The 17,695-nt window shown below is 26.7% G+C and overlaps 1 long non-coding RNA gene across 1 annotated transcript; it reads left to right on the top strand.

Moving 5' to 3' along the window:
- The first annotated feature begins 15,400 nt into the window (after window positions 1-15,400).
- LOC118647794 lies at window positions 15,401-17,382 on the top strand. The gene is made up of 2 exons (XR_004964929.1): window positions 15,401-16,821; window positions 17,159-17,382. It is a non-coding gene; the product is annotated as an uncharacterized LOC118647794 (long non-coding RNA).
- The last annotated feature ends 313 nt before the right edge of the window (window positions 17,383-17,695 follow it).

The raw sequence follows: 17,695 nt of genomic DNA, 5'->3' as shown, positions 1-17,695 counted from the left end.
TTATCTTATTTAATTTTTCTAATCTTTATTATTCTTAATTTGTAGTTTCTCTTTCTTACATTTTTATAATGTCTAATTTTGATTCGGTTGATATTCCATCTGTCGCTTCTTGTTCTTATGTTGGTTCTACGCGTTGTTCTTCTCCGACACCTTCTTCTCCTCGTCAAAATTCTTTAGGTATTTGTAATTAATTTCTTTTTAATAAATTTCTTTTTTTTCTTTTTCTTACAATTCTAGTTTTGTCTTTTTTAATTTCAATTTTATTTGTCTAGCTCAAATGGATCCATCTTCGATTAATCCTTCTGTAAATCCTTTGGAATTGTTATCACCCAATGAATTATTTGATTCCTTACAAAATTTTGATTCTGCAGTGTAAGTTTTTTCTTTAACGTTTTCATAATTTTTCCTTCCTTTTTTAGCTATTTTTTTTTATTCTGTCTTTTTTCCTGTTTTTATTCTTTTAATATAATTTCTCTAATATAAACTCGTTCTTTCATTTATATTATCCCTTTCTATTTTATAGACTCTTTTTTTAGTCAGTATTAAAATGTAATTTCCATTTTTCAATTAAAATATGTGCTCAAATATTATTGATTTCGTCTTGTAGATTCAATAATATTTGAACTTTTTTTTAAATTAATTATCTTCAATACAGTGAAATTGTCGGATACGTTGATGGTTTAGAGTCTCCCCGATTTATTGGTGATAAAAAACAATTCAAATTTTTTAAATTTTACCTTAATAATGGTAAAGGTAAACGTATCCAAGTAGTGGCTTGGAATGATGATATTTCTCTAATTGAACATGAAATCTTATCGAATAATGTAAGTTTACTTTTTTTTCTGTAATTTCTGTAAATTTTAAAAGAAAATTTTAATTTTTTAATTTACTTTTTGCTTTTAATATATATTTATTTTTTTTTATTTTTCCTAAATCCTTTTTTTTTAATTTCTTTAATTTTTAAAAAATTAATTTTATTTTATTTATTCTCAAATAATCTTGTTATACTTCTTTACAATTGAATTTTCTAGATTATCTATTTAGATGGCGTTCAAGCTAGGCTTCCGAAAAATTCCAAATATAATAATGGGAATGTGCCTTTCGAATTGTTAATACGGCACAATACTTTAATTACCACTCTTGGTAAATTTTATCCTAAAAATGCCGAGATTCAGGCTATAAAATGTTCCATTAAAGATATTTTAAATATATCCGAACAGTTTGTTAGTAAGTTATTTTAAATCTTTTTTTAATTTAATTAAAATAATTTTTTTTCCCAACATGTTTTTTTTTTAATTTTAATGTAACTTTTTTTTTATTTTAAAAATTGTTTTCCTTTTTTTTCCATTACTAAAAAAAATTTTTTTTTAGTTTTTAAATTTTATTTTATTTTTAATTATTTAAATCTTAAACTTATGGCTCATTACTATTTTACATTTAAAATTATTTAAAAGATGAAAATTAATCTTTTTGTTCTTATTTTTACATTTATATTTGTTTTTAATTTAATATTTTAATCTTTTTTTTAAATTTTTTATTGTTTATTTTTAAATTTTTCTTTTTTTTGCATTTATATAATGTATATTTTTGGTTTATGGTTTGTTAAATTTTATTCTCTAATTTGTTTATACTTTTTTTCCCAAATATCTATTAAACTAAAATTAATGTTTTATAAATTCTTTAAACTTTTTGATTTCTTTCTACTTTAATAAATTGTTATTTTTTCCTTTCAGAATTGGAAGGATTTATTAAAACAAATTTTACTTCCACTTTTAATGTTAAATTAAATAAAGTAATTGGTATGGGTGCAATTACAGATGGTTATTATAAATTAGAAGTTCATATATTAAATTTTTTGACTGATGATTATTCAAAATTAAATTTTAAAAAGGGGGATAAAATCGTATTTATTGCTTCTGTACAATTTACAGGTAATAATTTAATTTAATTTAATTTTTTCTATAAAACTTTTATTTTTATTTATGCTTTTTTTAAATTTGATGATTAATTTTAATCATCAAATTTGCAATTCTATATTTTATACTTTTTTAAACTATTTTTTTTAAATTTCTCTTTTTGAAAATTTTTTAAAAATTTTACAGTTCTTTTTTTTTTACATGAGTAATTTTTTTTAACGTCATTTAGTATGCAATCATATTTATTACTATTGTTTATTAAATTTTTATTTAATTTTTAAAATATATTTTCTAATAAATTTTGATCCAAAATTAAATTTTTTACATTATTTTTTTTCTTATTTAACTTGCGTAGTTCTCCTTTAATTTAAATAATTTAAACGTAATTTAACAATTTATACTTTAAAAGGAGTTAACCTGTTTGGGTATTTAATTTAATTTAAATAATCTCATTATAAAACACTTTTGTAAATTTTAATTTTATTGATTTTTCAGCAAATCCACCTTATGTTGTTATTAATAATCTAAATGATATTAAAAAAATAGAAGTTTTTATGCCGTTACCATTATTACTAAAAGGCATTTACTTGCCTCAAAAAAGAACTATTGATGAAATATCATCTGAACAAGTAAAATCTTTAAATAAAATTATCTTTTTATTTTAAAATACATATTTATTTTCTTTTATTATCATTACAGCTAAATATAATTTAAAATTTCTCACAGAAATAATACATTTATCGTTATTGTTTATTACAGTTCTAATCTTATAATTATATACGATCTTTTTTTTATTTTATATTTCTTCTATTTTTAAATTTTCTTTCTTTTTCAAAAATTACATAATAGTACAAACGTCTTCTAAACATTAATCTTTTAAATTATAAACACATTTATGTTTAAATATATTTGCCATATATATTTATTATAAACTTTAATTTTTAATATATTTGGTCTTTTTAATATATATTTTTTCAGATACAAAATAAAAGGTTAACAACTTAAATTACTGCTACATTAATTTTATTATTTAATGTAAAATAAATTTATTATTTAATTAATTACTCTAATATTATTATTATATTCTAATATTATTATAATACTTTAATACGTTCTTAATTATAACAAAAGTGTATAATTATTTGTGTATAATTATAAGTGTATTATCATTTATTCTCAATAAAAGTAGAATTATAAATTCAAATCAATTTTTTTTCATTACAATATATTTAATATTAATTTTTTTAAAGTGTAAAATCTTAATTATATCTTGTTTTTATTTTTGAAACATTTTTTTTGTCCTTTTAAAAAATTTTTATATAATCTTTGTTATTTTTTTCAAATAATTTTTTTCTGGTTTTTCAAAATTAGATTTTTAATTCAATTCATTTATTTAATTTTATATAAATTTTTTTTTCTATATTTTTATCAATTTTAAAAAAATATTACGTTTTTATATAAACAATACCAACTTAAGATAATTGAATTGTCATTTTAATATTCTTTTTTATGTAATAAATAATAGAATATTTTTTAATTTATGTTTTTTATTAAGTTAAAATTTTTAATAATGTACATTTTTAATAATGTAAATAAATGATAATTAGTTTAATATTTCTTTATACACATAATTTTTAACATTTTTACTTTCTCGTTGATTTTCAAGATAAACTTTTATTGCTTGCCAAGAGCGTACCCTTGAGAAAGCAACATAAAGTTGACCATGGTTAAAAACATCTTTGCGTAAATCAATACCTATTCTTTCAAACGTCTGTTCCTGTGCTTTATTAATCGTCATTGCAAAAGCAATTTTAATCGGAAACTGTCTTCTTTTAAACGTAAATGGATGCACACATTTTCACAATATAATGTAATACGATTAATAAATACAGTTTCTCCCATTTTATCACCTGACAAAATTTTACATTTTAATAAATGATTAGTTAATTCTATAACCATTAATCTTGTACCATTGCATAGTTCTTCGTTAATACTAAGATTTCTAATTAACATAATAATACAATTAGGTCTTAATCGTAATTCATGTGGCGGAAGTGATGCTGGTGTTAAACTATTTAAATATTCAGGAAGTAAAGATTCAACAATGTCCCCATTATCACCGCAATTTTCAGCACTATCTACACTTGTATATATTCGTTCTTCTGTTATATTCAATAATTCAACTACTTGTTTATTAATTTCATCAACATCTATATTTCTTGAAGATAGTATTGCACATTTAGCTAATCTATTGAAATTTTTATTACGTATTAAATCACCGTATATATCCGTAACAATATTTGACTCAGCAGGTGCTATACAACAATCAGGAATTTGTAAATAATCATTTGTTAAATTTAATTTTCCTTCTCCCATGTCTAATAAAAATTTTGCAAATTCAATTTCATCAGCTTGAACTCTCATATTTTGAGTTAATGAATAATTTTTAAAATATTTCCAAGAAGAACTAAACTTAATTGATAAATTTATAATTTCATTTCTTGTACCTTGTACTTTAATAGGAAGAAGTTGTCTAAAATCTCCGCCTAATATCACAATTTTTCCTCCAAAAGGTAAATTATTATTCATAATATCCCGTAACGTTCGATCCATAATATCTAAAGCATATCGTGGTGTCATTGGTGCTTCATCCCAAATAAAGATATCTATTTTTTTTAAATATTGTGTTTCTTTAGATTGCATTTTTATTGTAGACGACGAATCTGCAAACAATGGAACAGGTAATCCTAAAGTTTTATGTACTGTTTTTCCAGAAGGTAGTAACGTTGCTGCAATACCCGTATAAGCCATTGTACAAATACGTTTTTTACGAATTATAGATAAATAATAAATAGTTGTGTATAAAAATGTTTTACCAGATCCACCTGGACCATCGATATAAAAACAACAATTATTATAAATATTATTATCTAAACAGTTTAATATTAAATCAACAATTTCTTTTTGCTTTGCATTTAATAAATTATATTGTCTATTTCCAATTTCCATGGCTTGTTCCAATGACACATAATCTACCTCATCATTATTTATTATTAATTGTTCCATTTGTGGATAATCTGCCAAACTTTTTCCTTCTGCCGAAAGCATTACACTTATTTGTTCATAAGCTTTTTTGAGACCTTGTATTTTACCAAAATTTCTAACACAATCTTCCGACATTTCTTTTTTAAATTTTTCCCAAAGTTCTTCAGGATGTAACGGTTGACAATGAACTAAAATACGTACAAATAATTTTCGAAGTTGTCTTGGCATCATCCAGCTGACAGCTTCATGCATAGCACGTATCCATTCATCATCATCTTCGATTAAACCTAATGCTAAACATGTTTCTGTAAATGATTGATAAATTACTCCATTTACTGTTCTTAAATCAATATAACTTGTAGCTCCTTTTATAGTCAGTAATAATAATCTTAAGTGAAATAATTCTGTTTGTGTTGGACTAACAGAATACATTCGACCTATACAATTAAAATAATTATTACGTTTGACCCAATGGGATATATTTCTACCATTAACTTTTTCCTTTTTAAAAGTATAATAATGTGGTATTTCTATATACAAATATTTTCGCGCCTCAATATTACGTAAATTCAATAAAAAATAGTCTATTAACATTGTGACTTGATTTAATGTCAACGTTATTGCATCTTCAATATACTCGTTTTCAATGATTACATTCTGTTCATTAGGTAGATGTACAGGTAAACGCATTATAGCATGACTTTTATCTTGCAATTTTTTACCAAGAATACGCCAACTTGTTTCAACTGGTCCTACATAACGGGCTTCAATATATTCACGTATTTCATCATGATCAATAATTACATTTTCATTAACAGGTTCAACTGTCATAATTGCAGCATCATGACCTTTATAAACATATTTATATAAATATTTAACAGATTTAATACTGGAAACTATTTCAACATTAATATGACAATTAAATATCATTGATAATGTCGGACAATACGGAACAATATGACGATTATCAACTATATATCCGCCTGGTCGTTCATAAGTCTTGCCAGTTTCACGACGACGATAATATGGATAAGAATCTTCATTCATTACCGTTTCCTCTTGAAAAAATTTAGGAAATTTTTTAGAACATTTTCCATCTATCAAGCACCAATTGCCACAAGGGCCATGAATCATATTTTTAATAACTATATCATGTAAAAGACTATTTTCTCTGGGATCAGGAATTTCAGCACAAATAAATTTATCGACAATTTCTGGTGTTGTTATTTTAAAATTATGTTTTAAAGTTATTAACATATGAATATGTGGTAAACCACATTTCTGAAATTCAATTACATAGACATAGGCTGCTACCTCCCCAAAAAAGTTTTGGTGGGTAATCAAATCTATTAAATATTCTTTTTAAATATTAAACACACGAGCACAAATATCAGGTCTATCGGAAGCTTGTTGACCTGCCAAAATATTTTCTTCAATTTCACGCCATTTTGGATTACAAGTCATGGTTACAAAAAGATCTGGTTTACCAAATTTAGTAACAATTGCCATGGCATCTTAGTAATTTTGTAACATGTTGCGAGGTGAACCAATAAACGTTGAAGGTAGAATAACCATTTTTCCAATACGTCCATTTAAATTATTAGCCATATTTTGAACATAATCTATTAAGCCTTGATATGTCTCTGTACGTAATTCTTTTTGGTGATTTTTACAATAATCCATTCTATCTTTTTCAATTTTAACATAATTATCTACAAGCCATTGTTGAAATAAACGTCTTCCGAATAAGAAAATATTAAAATCATTACGAATAGCCATGCGATACTTTATATATTATCCTCTAGTAATTCGTTCATCACTATTTATTTTTTTTAAATCACGATGCCATCCTTGAGTACCATATGGATAAAATAATGGATATATCCAAGGTTCTACATTAGGATCCATAGTACTGACATTTTGTAATTTTTTTTTATTTTTATTACGTATAGTAAAGTATGATTCTGGAATTTCTCTATCCGCAGTTGTATAGAAAATTGCCGCAACTTCGTTTGTTTTTTGAGCATTATATCGACGTCGATCAAGGCCAGGTTTTGATGTAAAGACTAATTGTAATTCTGGAAAACTTTCACCAGACTGACTCTCCAAAAGCCGTTGATTTTCTAATTCCTTGCACATCATTTGATAAGATTGTGCAAAAACATTATTTTGCCGCATTATATGTTCAAGTTCGTGTACAATTTCCAAATCTAAATCTACATTATGATTTAGTCTATTTTCTATCGCTTCATTAAAATCAAGAATAAAAAGTTGCCCATGAGTAGGACTTTCATTTGGTGCTGCATGTAAAGCTGTATTAATTTGGTAATAAATTTGACCTTGTATTTTAAAGCAATAGGGACCAGTTCGTCTACTCTGAAAATTCTTTAAATTAGCGTTAAAAGACGCAAAAGAAAAAGAACTATTATAACTACGAATATGTTTAAAAAAATTTTTAGATTTTATATGATTACCATCGAATAAACTACGAAGTAAATGAGGAAATTCTGGTAATGGTTGTAAATATAGTGCACCATGATTACAACAATCATGAAACGAATTTCCTCTATTAGAAATTTTTTCAGCCGCAAAATGTCTGGCATTACAATGAATACATATAATATCCATAGAACCAATATAATGTTCAACAACATTATTAATATTTAAACGTGGATATTTTTTTAACCGTGCTCGATATCGAGATTGATTTCCTGCAATATTTTGAGTAAATCTAGCTACATTATTAAAATTTAAATTACTATTATTAATCAAATAATTTATATTTTCACGACGCCGACGCTGATTTTCTGTATTCCTTTCACGACGACGACGTTGAAATTCTACTTCTTTGTCTGCAGTACGTATAATTCTTTATCTTGGCATTTTTATTAATTAATTTAAGCAAATTTAAATAAAATTATTATATAAAATAACTTTTTGAAACAATTAATTAAATAATTAATTTTTAAAATATATTTTTGAGAACAACCGCAACATTAAAAACAAATTTTGTCTTAAATTTATAATTAATTTTTGAAAATATAAAATTTAATAAATTAAAATTAGAAAGATTTTATAATAACAGTATTAAAATAATCTTTTAAAAAATATTAATTAATTTAATTTTTAAATTTATTTTTGTTATCAACTACCACTATAAAAACATTAATATCTATTCAATAATCAGTATCTTTTACAACAAATTATTGTTATTAACGTCAACATCAACCAAAGCATAAACATTAATATTTAATTCATCATATAAATCAATAATGTCTTTCACACCCTCAATATAATAACATAAATTAAAATGTTTTTTTTAAACTCTAAATAAAGTAATTTATTTTTGTATTATTTTTTTGTTATCAACCAAAACATTAAAAACTTTAATTATTTTTTATATTTTTTTATTAACAAACACAACATAAAAAACATTAATATTTCCATTTCTTTATATTTTTATTTTTATATTTATTTTGGATAATAACCACAATGCATAAAAAACATTACTATTCATTCCATTATCATCATCTTTATCATCATCATTATCATTATTAATATCATCATCAACAAATAAAAACTTAATTATTTTTTTTAATTTTTTAATAACAAACACAACATAAAAAACATTAATGTTACAATTTTTTTATATATTTATATTTATATTTTTATATTTATTTTTGTTAACAACCACAACATAAAAAACATTACTATTCATTCCGTTATCAGCATCTTTATCATTATCATTATCATTATTAACATCATCATCAACGATAGCATAAACTTTTTTTTTATTTAAACATCTAGATTTTAAACGTCATTAGCAACATCAATATAATAGCATAAAATAAAACGTCTTTAATAAATTCTTTTAAACTTTTTTTATTTTTTTTTGTTATCACCATAACATTAAAAATATTAATATCTAATCCGTTATAAACATCAATTTTTACAGCATCAATATCAAGAGCATAAATATCAGCAGAAATATAAACATTAATATTAATTACAACATCTAAATTATTATCAACATCAACATCAACATCATTATCAACATCAACATCAGGATCTAAAAAAAAATTAATCGACAACCATAAAAGAAATACAAATATCATACAAAAAAAGACAATTACATTTTACTTTTCTTTATATTTATTTTTTAAGAGTTTAAATAATACATTTGTAAATCAAAATTATAAAATATGATAATTATAACTTTTATATTAAAAAAAAAATTGTGTCTTAAAAATATAAAACATGGATTAATAAACAAATTATATTAAAAAGAAAAAAATAATTATATTTCTAAAATAAAAAAAAATATTTATTGTAATATTTTAAATTAAATTTTAAATTATAAAAAAAAATAATTTCAACTTTACTTTTTAAACAAAATCCAAAATTAATTAAAAAAACAATGATTTACTTTTTAAACAAAATCCAAAATTAATTAAAAAAACAATTATCATGTATTTGAAATGAAAAAGTATTATATAATATATTTAATAAATTTTTTTTTTTAATTAAATTTTTTAATATAATATAAAATAAATAATAATGTTATTTTTGACTTCCTTTTTAAAACTCTCTCAATCTCAATTTCTTTCTCTCAAATCTTCTTTCTTATCTCTCCCTTACCGTAACGTCGCTGATTTTCCTTCTAATAACTGTTACTGTCAAAATACGGCGAAATGTCAAAAGTTTGACAGGAGCAGGAGCAGACGATAGTGTGAAGCAAGTCACACAGCACGAACTTGGCAACCAACAGCCAATCAGCATCGCGGAAAAGCGGTGACAAAATAAATAACATCTTTTTTTTAAAAGTGGATCTAACATGTATCAGCGACGGTTAAGCGGATCCATATGCGTTATTTATAAGACTCGAAAATTAGTACTTAAAGCTCTGTGTGTAGTTCTGTAATTAGCGTACTTAGAAATTTGCGTCTGCGTTAATATTATTATATGTATGGTATAAGTTGTAGTAATTTACAGTTTCTAATTAATAATATACATTAATTTTTTTATCTCAATTTAATAAGGCGAAGATTCCAAGTTCAATCCTAGTTAAAAAATAATTTTTTTATTTTTAAACATTTTAAAATTAAAATTTAATTTAATTAATTTATATTTTTAAATCTTAATTTATAAGTATTTATATTCAGAACATTTATTTATTAAATTATTTTTATGCCTTATTAATTTATTTACTAAAGTAGCGAATGTATAGCTGTAAAACGGCTGTGAATATGTTGTTGCTGCTATTTGGCTGTACAGCTATTTTGCTGCAAAGAAGTTATTATAACTTTTTTATAGCAACATAGCTGTACAGCCAAATAGCAGCAACAACATGTTTAAAACCTAAAAAGGTTGTCCCATTTTTGCTGCTACAACATTGTCAAAACGTTGCAATAATGTTGTGGTAGTAACTGCTAGACAAAAATGCTGTGATTTAAACTGCAACAACATTATCGCAGCCGTTTTACAGCTTTATGTGCTACTTGGGTATATCAATTAGACCTGCATTAGACGTCGTCAAAGAGGTTTATTAGACATTGTATAAATCATTAGTAGAAGTTTCATGGAGCCTCGATTTTACGAAACATGGATCAGTCGTCCATTGAGGCTCTGTGAAGTCTTTACTAATTGTTTATGAAATGTTGGCCAATCGTCCATCGAGGGTCCGTGAAGCTTATATCAATGAGCCGCGTAATCTGATAGATGTCTTTCAAGATGTTTGACAGAGATCTATTATGGAGATGAGATGGATCATCTATCTGACTGTCACCATAGAAATAAATATTCCATAGAGCTATGGAAATTTAATGGATTCCTAATGGACGTTTATCTAACTTCCATCATAGAAGTAAATTTCCCATAAAGCTATGAAAGTTTAATAGATCTCTAATGAACGTCCCTCTGACTTTCACCATGTAGGTACACGTCCCATGGAGCTATGGAGGTTTAATAGACATTACTGAATGCCAATTTCTATGTGGACATATTGTCTACAGTGGTCATAATACCATCTTCTCCTCTATCATAAACAGTATATGAACAGTTAATAATGTACAAATCGAAATAGAAATATATGAAATGTTATTGTATTATTACTAATTGAAATAGAAATGTACGAAATGTTAATACATTATTACAAAATTTTTTATTTAATTCATAAAATTAATATTTGATATTTGTTCAATTATACTTAATAATTGAATTTAATTTAACCCTCGATCACACATTTGCCCTGTAACACACTTATCACACTGGGTACAATGGACTCGGTACCAAATTTCAAATTGCGATTACTCTCAAATAAATTTACATAATGACACCAAAAAAATATGAAGAAAACTTCAATATTTGTAGAATATATTACTTGTATTAAGAATTAAGTAAAAAAATGTATATACTTTTATATAAAATATAAGCTTTTATATATAAAAATTCGCGAAGTTATCAGTTTCTGCGTTTTTTTTGTTTCGTGAAAAAAAATCATAACTTATTTTTAATATTTTGATCTAAAAATTTAACTGAATAAGGTTAAGATATGACACTTTAAGAAAAAAAAGTAAGACAGTGGGTATTTTAAAAAAGGTATTTATTTAAATGGACGAAGAGCTACTTTTGTATTGAAGTAAATGCAATTTTTATTGAAAAAAATATAATTTTTACAATTTTTAATACTTTGTGCTGAAAATTTAACTGATTAAGATCAAGATATGACGCTTTATTAAAAAAATAGTAGAATAGTGAATGTTTCAAAATAGTTATTTATTTAGACAGACAAAAACGAGCTATTTTTGTATCGAAGTAAACATAATTTTTATTGAAAGAACTTTTAAAATTACATAAATATGAGTAGAAAAATTCAAAAAAACATAAAAAACTAAGGTTTTCTAATACTCCCCAATACAATACTGATATATGCTCTATGTACGTCATACATGGGCATATTAAGCAAAAAGGGCATTGAAGCCATGTCTTTCAATCCTCGATCAGCAATACGGACCGATCCTACATCTCTTCTTATTATCAAAGAGGGGGTGATCTTATGGATTTTTCAAATATTCATCTTCTTTTTCTTCATCCGAGTCTGATACTATGTATTGGTTACCTTCTGAATGTTTAGATAAATGATCTTCATGATGAATTTTGCTCAAAATTATCTTTCTTCTCATTTTTGATAAGCAAATCTTGTTGAAAAGTGCTGCTTCGCATATCGTACAGCATGATGTTACACAATTGTGCACGTTTTATTTATGGCGCACCATGGCTGCGTTTCGAAATTCACTGCCAGTACTGAAAGTCTATAGTTTACGTCAAATATATTGTAGATTTTTAGTACTGATAGTAAATATCGGAACGCAGCCGATATTTCTTGAGAAAAAAAATTCAGAATATATCACACATATACTTATGTATTATGAATAAAAAAAAATGTTTTAAAAGCAAAGTTTTTTTTCAGTAGCTTTATTGTACTATTTTGTCACACATGAGTCCTTTGAACCCATAGTTCACTTTGCATAGCTGCTAAAAGCAAACTGCCCGGCACTACTACTACTAGGCGTCGTAGTTAATACACCAAACTAACAAGAAATAGCATTACAAGTATAAAAAAAGAGATAGCATTACAAGTATCAAATTTACAAGCGCGCGGAAATTTACATCTATTAGAGTGGGTCTCAATATTACCTACTATCCTAGGTAGCAAGGTCTCGTTTACTGGATGTCAATAATTTATCATTTGAGGTCGTGAACGTCATGTTACCAAATTAAGACGTAATAATAACGTCATTTTTTGACCTATTAATTACGTCGGTCATTTATCCACCTTACAACGTATTTTCGATATCATATTCTTGAATAATTAATAACGTCAGTTAATTAATCAATAAAGGACGCTAATTATAATTCTCTATAATAATACTACAACATAAACTTTTTAAATAATTTTTACGTTAACCGGTTATTATTTGATTATTATACGTCAATTTCAAAGTTAACTATAAACTTAACATTAATTATTAATAATAATTATTTATTTAGTTTATAATTGCAAAAACAATAAAGTATACTTTTTATTTTCATTAAGGTAAAACAAAGTACGTTAGTTTTATGACATTTTGGCTGTGTTTCAAAATTGCTGTCAGTACACAGACAGAACTGTTTCTTTGAATTTAATATATGTATTTGTTTGAATTATACTTATTTAGCTGGAAAAAAATTTATTTTTTACAAAATATTGTTTTATTGAATAAAAATTTGAATGTTTTGAACATTAAATTATATTGTTTGACGGAATAATCGATATTGTTTAAAACAACATTTGATTTAAGGGGTTACACCAACCTAGCGGGAAAAAAAATTTGATTTTTTTAAAATTACATTTTCTTGAAGCTTCAAGTTTCGAGAATATATCCTGAAAGTTTTATGTTGATATCTGAAAAAATGCCGGAATTACAGAGAGTTGAGTAAAACGGGACCGAGCGTTCGAGTGCTTGAATTGGAGCAATATCAACATAAATCGCCACTGGACGATGATGTGATTAAAGCCATTCGTCCAATATTTGAAAACAACTTTCTAGTGATAATTTACTGGAGAAATGCGTCGGTGGATTTACGCAAAACGTTAACGAAAGTTTGAACAATCTGATTTGGCGCATAGCGCTAAAAGTGCAGCACAGCAGTGCACACGTTGTGCAAATTGCTGCCAATATTGCTGCATACACATTTAATGAAGGTGCTGCCGCATATTTATTAATGATAATAAAAGAATTGTGCTGCATATTGCGAAAATCAAGACCGAGCGCGCATTGATGTGGCCGAAGTACGAGCGCAAAAGGCGACGCGCGAAGGAAAGATTGCTCGCCGTCAACAGAAGTTTTCACAGAGCGCTGCTGCTATTGATGTGGAAGGAATCTCATATGGCCCCGGAATTGCCGACTAGAGGTAAAGTGCAAAATTCGGCTGTTAACAATAGTAGAACTAAACTTGAAACTTTAAACGCGTTTTTCTCGAAACATGATTTTCAAAGTCGGTGACCACCAGATCTCAAAAACTAATTGATAGATCGTTTTCAAATTTTTACACAATACTCTTAGAAACATTCTTTTGTCGGTGACGATCTATTTTTTTATCAATCTTCATTAAAAATTAAAAAAATGAAAAGGACGAAAATTTTTTGTTTTTTTTTTTTAATTTTAACTTCTAACTCATCGCCATTTTGTAACAAACAATAAAATCGACAATCGGCGATCGTCACCGACAAACCACTACTGTTAACTTAAAAACACCATTTTGTTTTTTTGTTTTAGATGGATCGTTTAGACGGGACAGTGGTCACCGCAAAATGCGTTTTTCCAAACCTCAATGTGTGTCGGCGGCCATATTTTTGCTTTCCGTCGCCATTGTTTAATAAAAAAATTTTTTTATATTGTCGAAACATAAGTCAATAATCACACAAAATTTCATTTAATTCCCACTACCCGTTTAGGAGGAATAAAATATCAAAGTTAGGCCTGTTTTTTGACCGTCTAAGTTGGTGTAACCCCTTAAATAAAAACATTTGATTCAAATAAGATTCAATCTTATATTGTCGCAGCAGTCGCGATGCAGTTCACGGACTGCCACTAGGGGACGACGCACGCGGCATCTTTCTCGTAATGCAATTTACACTCCAAAGACTACCCACGGTGACAGAAAACGGATCAACCTATGCTATCGTAATGATTTTTCGGGATCTATGTATTTTTTATTACGTCTTAAAGACACATTTTAGCTGCCATGGCTAAATTTTAACTTTGGTAATGAATCCTTTTTCTACGTGTAGTGGTAATCATGTGTTCGATCACGAGCTTCTGTCTCTTTGGAAGAAAAATATGTGCTCAAATATTGTTTTATCGTTTAATAACATTATAATTTAAATCAAAGAAAATTAAATTTTTTCAAAAAATATTTTATTTAAAAGAAACATTTACTTTGTTTAAAAGTCCAAACAATTGTATTTGTTAGTTCAAATATTAGCTTTATTGGTGTATACCAATGATCAAATTTGTTTGAATTAAAGAAAATTTATTAAATCCAAAGAAACTTTTCTCTGCGTACTGAAAATCTATAAAGTTTTCGTTACATATACTATATACGTTTAGTACTGACAGCAATTTGGAAACACAGCTTTAGATGTAATCTAAAAACAGTAAAAACACATGTTTTGTCATAAAAATAACAATAAAATGCCGTCAAATGTACGACACTAGCTTCTTGAAAATGATGTTAGTAATATGAAAATAATGACGTATTTTTGACGTCAATATATGACATCGTTAAGATGAGACAAATGTACGTCAGTTTTACGACATTTGGACGTCATCTTATATCATAAAAATAACGAAAAAATATCATCAATCACGACACCTTGCTACCTGGAATAATGGATGTCAATTAAAAAATTTTTTTATAGTACAACGATATTTCAAGAGACACGGTAGTGGCTCGCGCCAAGTGAAAGCGTAGCGTGAGCCCGACCGTGCTCTTTTACGCGAGTACGCGACTTGCGAGCATCCGAGATTATCAGATCTCAGAAACGGCTAAACCGATCGAGTTCTAACTAGACTCAATCGAAAGCTTAGGGTCGATTTGTATCAGAAAAGTGTTTTTATTTTTCCTCTATGTACTTTATGAGAGGAGATTATCACGACGCAAAGTCCGAAAAGCCAAAATTTCATTTAAGATACGTCGTCGTCATTATTATCATCGTCAACATTGTGGGTATCTTTGCGGGTAGTGCGGGTGCCGAAAATGAGGGACGAAATTCCATCTCGCGCATCTGCTACCATGCGGCGTTCGCATCGTCACTATAGCACCATGTATGGCAATATTTTATTTTTATTTATTTTTTATAAGTCACGATGAGATGTTGCATAATGTAAAATGTGTATTATTGCTGTAATTGTCAACAATGATAATGTCGTAAGGATAAAGTAAAGAATAATATTATTAAAAATAGTATTATTAAATCATTCATTTGAAATTTTATTAAATTTAATTAGTAGTTATTAATATTGATTTTGATTGATTTGACAATTACAGCAACATTTAACCAATACACAATTCTTCTACATGATACAACATCTCATCTCTCATTGACACTAATATAAAATCAGAGAACTATTTTATTAATTTTACATTGTTTTAATGTAAGTTGCTCGGATCAGAATTCAGCTTGTGTCAAGTGACATGTGTAGTGGAGGTTAAATCGTTTATTTATCGAAATAGATGAGATGTTGCGTGATGTAAATTATTGCTGTAATTGTCAATCAATGATAATGTTGTAAGGATAAGAATTTTAATAAACATGTGGGTCGGCAGTAACTCGTTCACGCTACGCGCCAGCTTTCATCAAGGGTGCGTTTTTAAATTCGCAACGGATGCACTGGAGTGTCATCCTATCTTTGTTCAACTTTCCGTAAGTAACAAAGATGGAATGACATTCTGGTGTATCTGGCAGCATCCGTTGCGAATTTAAGAACGCATCCCAAATGACGTGTAGTGTTAATAAAATAATGTCAACTGTTTCAAAATTGCTGTCTGTACTGATACATACATTATAGATAGATTTTCAGTACTGAGAGCAATTTTGAAACATAGTCTTTATTGTGCTTTAATTTAATTTATAATCATGTTAATAGATAAAAACTCGGGGTGACGGAGAGTAGGAGAGAGAGAGAAAGAGAAAGAGAGAGAGAGAGAGAGAGAGAGAGAGAGAGAGAGAAAGAGAATTATATGTGTCTTTTCTGAACACAGCGCATTATCACCGATAGCTCAGTGAACAGCAATTCATTATTTAATGATTTTTCAGGTAAGTCGCATATTGCATATCTTAATCACACTTTCAAGTAATTTATAATAAAAAAATTATTTATCAAAATTGATGTCAGTACTGAAAATGTATAGTTTCCGTTACGTACACAATAAAATTTTTCAATACCGACAGCAATTTTGTTTTGAAATAGCCTTTATTATGTTTTAATGAAAGTTTACGTTCAAATTTGCTATTAATACTGAAAATTTATAGTTTCTGTTACATACATTATAGATAGATTTTCAGTACTGAGAGCAATTTTGAAACATAGTCTTTATTTTTAATTGACAATCATATGTTTATATAATTGATAATCGTAATCATATGTTGATAGTGGAAACTCAGGATGAGAGAGACAAAGAGCAGGAGAGAAAGAGAGAAGGAATTATATATGTGATCTAAACCAGCGAAACATGAATGATGACAGTATATTACCATCGATAGCTCAGTGGAGATATTATTATTTAATGATTCTTTAGGCAAGTCGCACATTACGTATCTGTATCACATTTTCATGAAGTAATTTATAATTAAAAATGTATCCTGCAAATATTTTAAGTCAGTGTAATTTCTTTAATTATTCTCTTGTGTTAAATAAGAGCATATATATTACTATTATCACGGCGCTAGTATGAAAGTTTAGAGATGCAGAAAGATTTTAGAAATCTTAGGAACTAAGCTGGACGACATTTCGCATTGTAATAATAATAATAATGATATTACAACACACACACACACACACACACGCACACACACACACACACACACACCACACACACACACACAACACACACACACACACACACACACACACACACACGCGCGCGCGCGCGCGCGCACACAGCACACACACACACACCACAACACACAC

Source organism: Monomorium pharaonis, chromosome 10, assembly GCF_013373865.1.
Source record: "Monomorium pharaonis isolate MP-MQ-018 chromosome 10, ASM1337386v2, whole genome shotgun sequence".
Lineage (NCBI taxonomy): Eukaryota > Metazoa > Arthropoda > Insecta > Hymenoptera > Formicidae > Monomorium > Monomorium pharaonis.
This window is presented reverse-complemented; position numbering and strand designations above follow the sequence as displayed.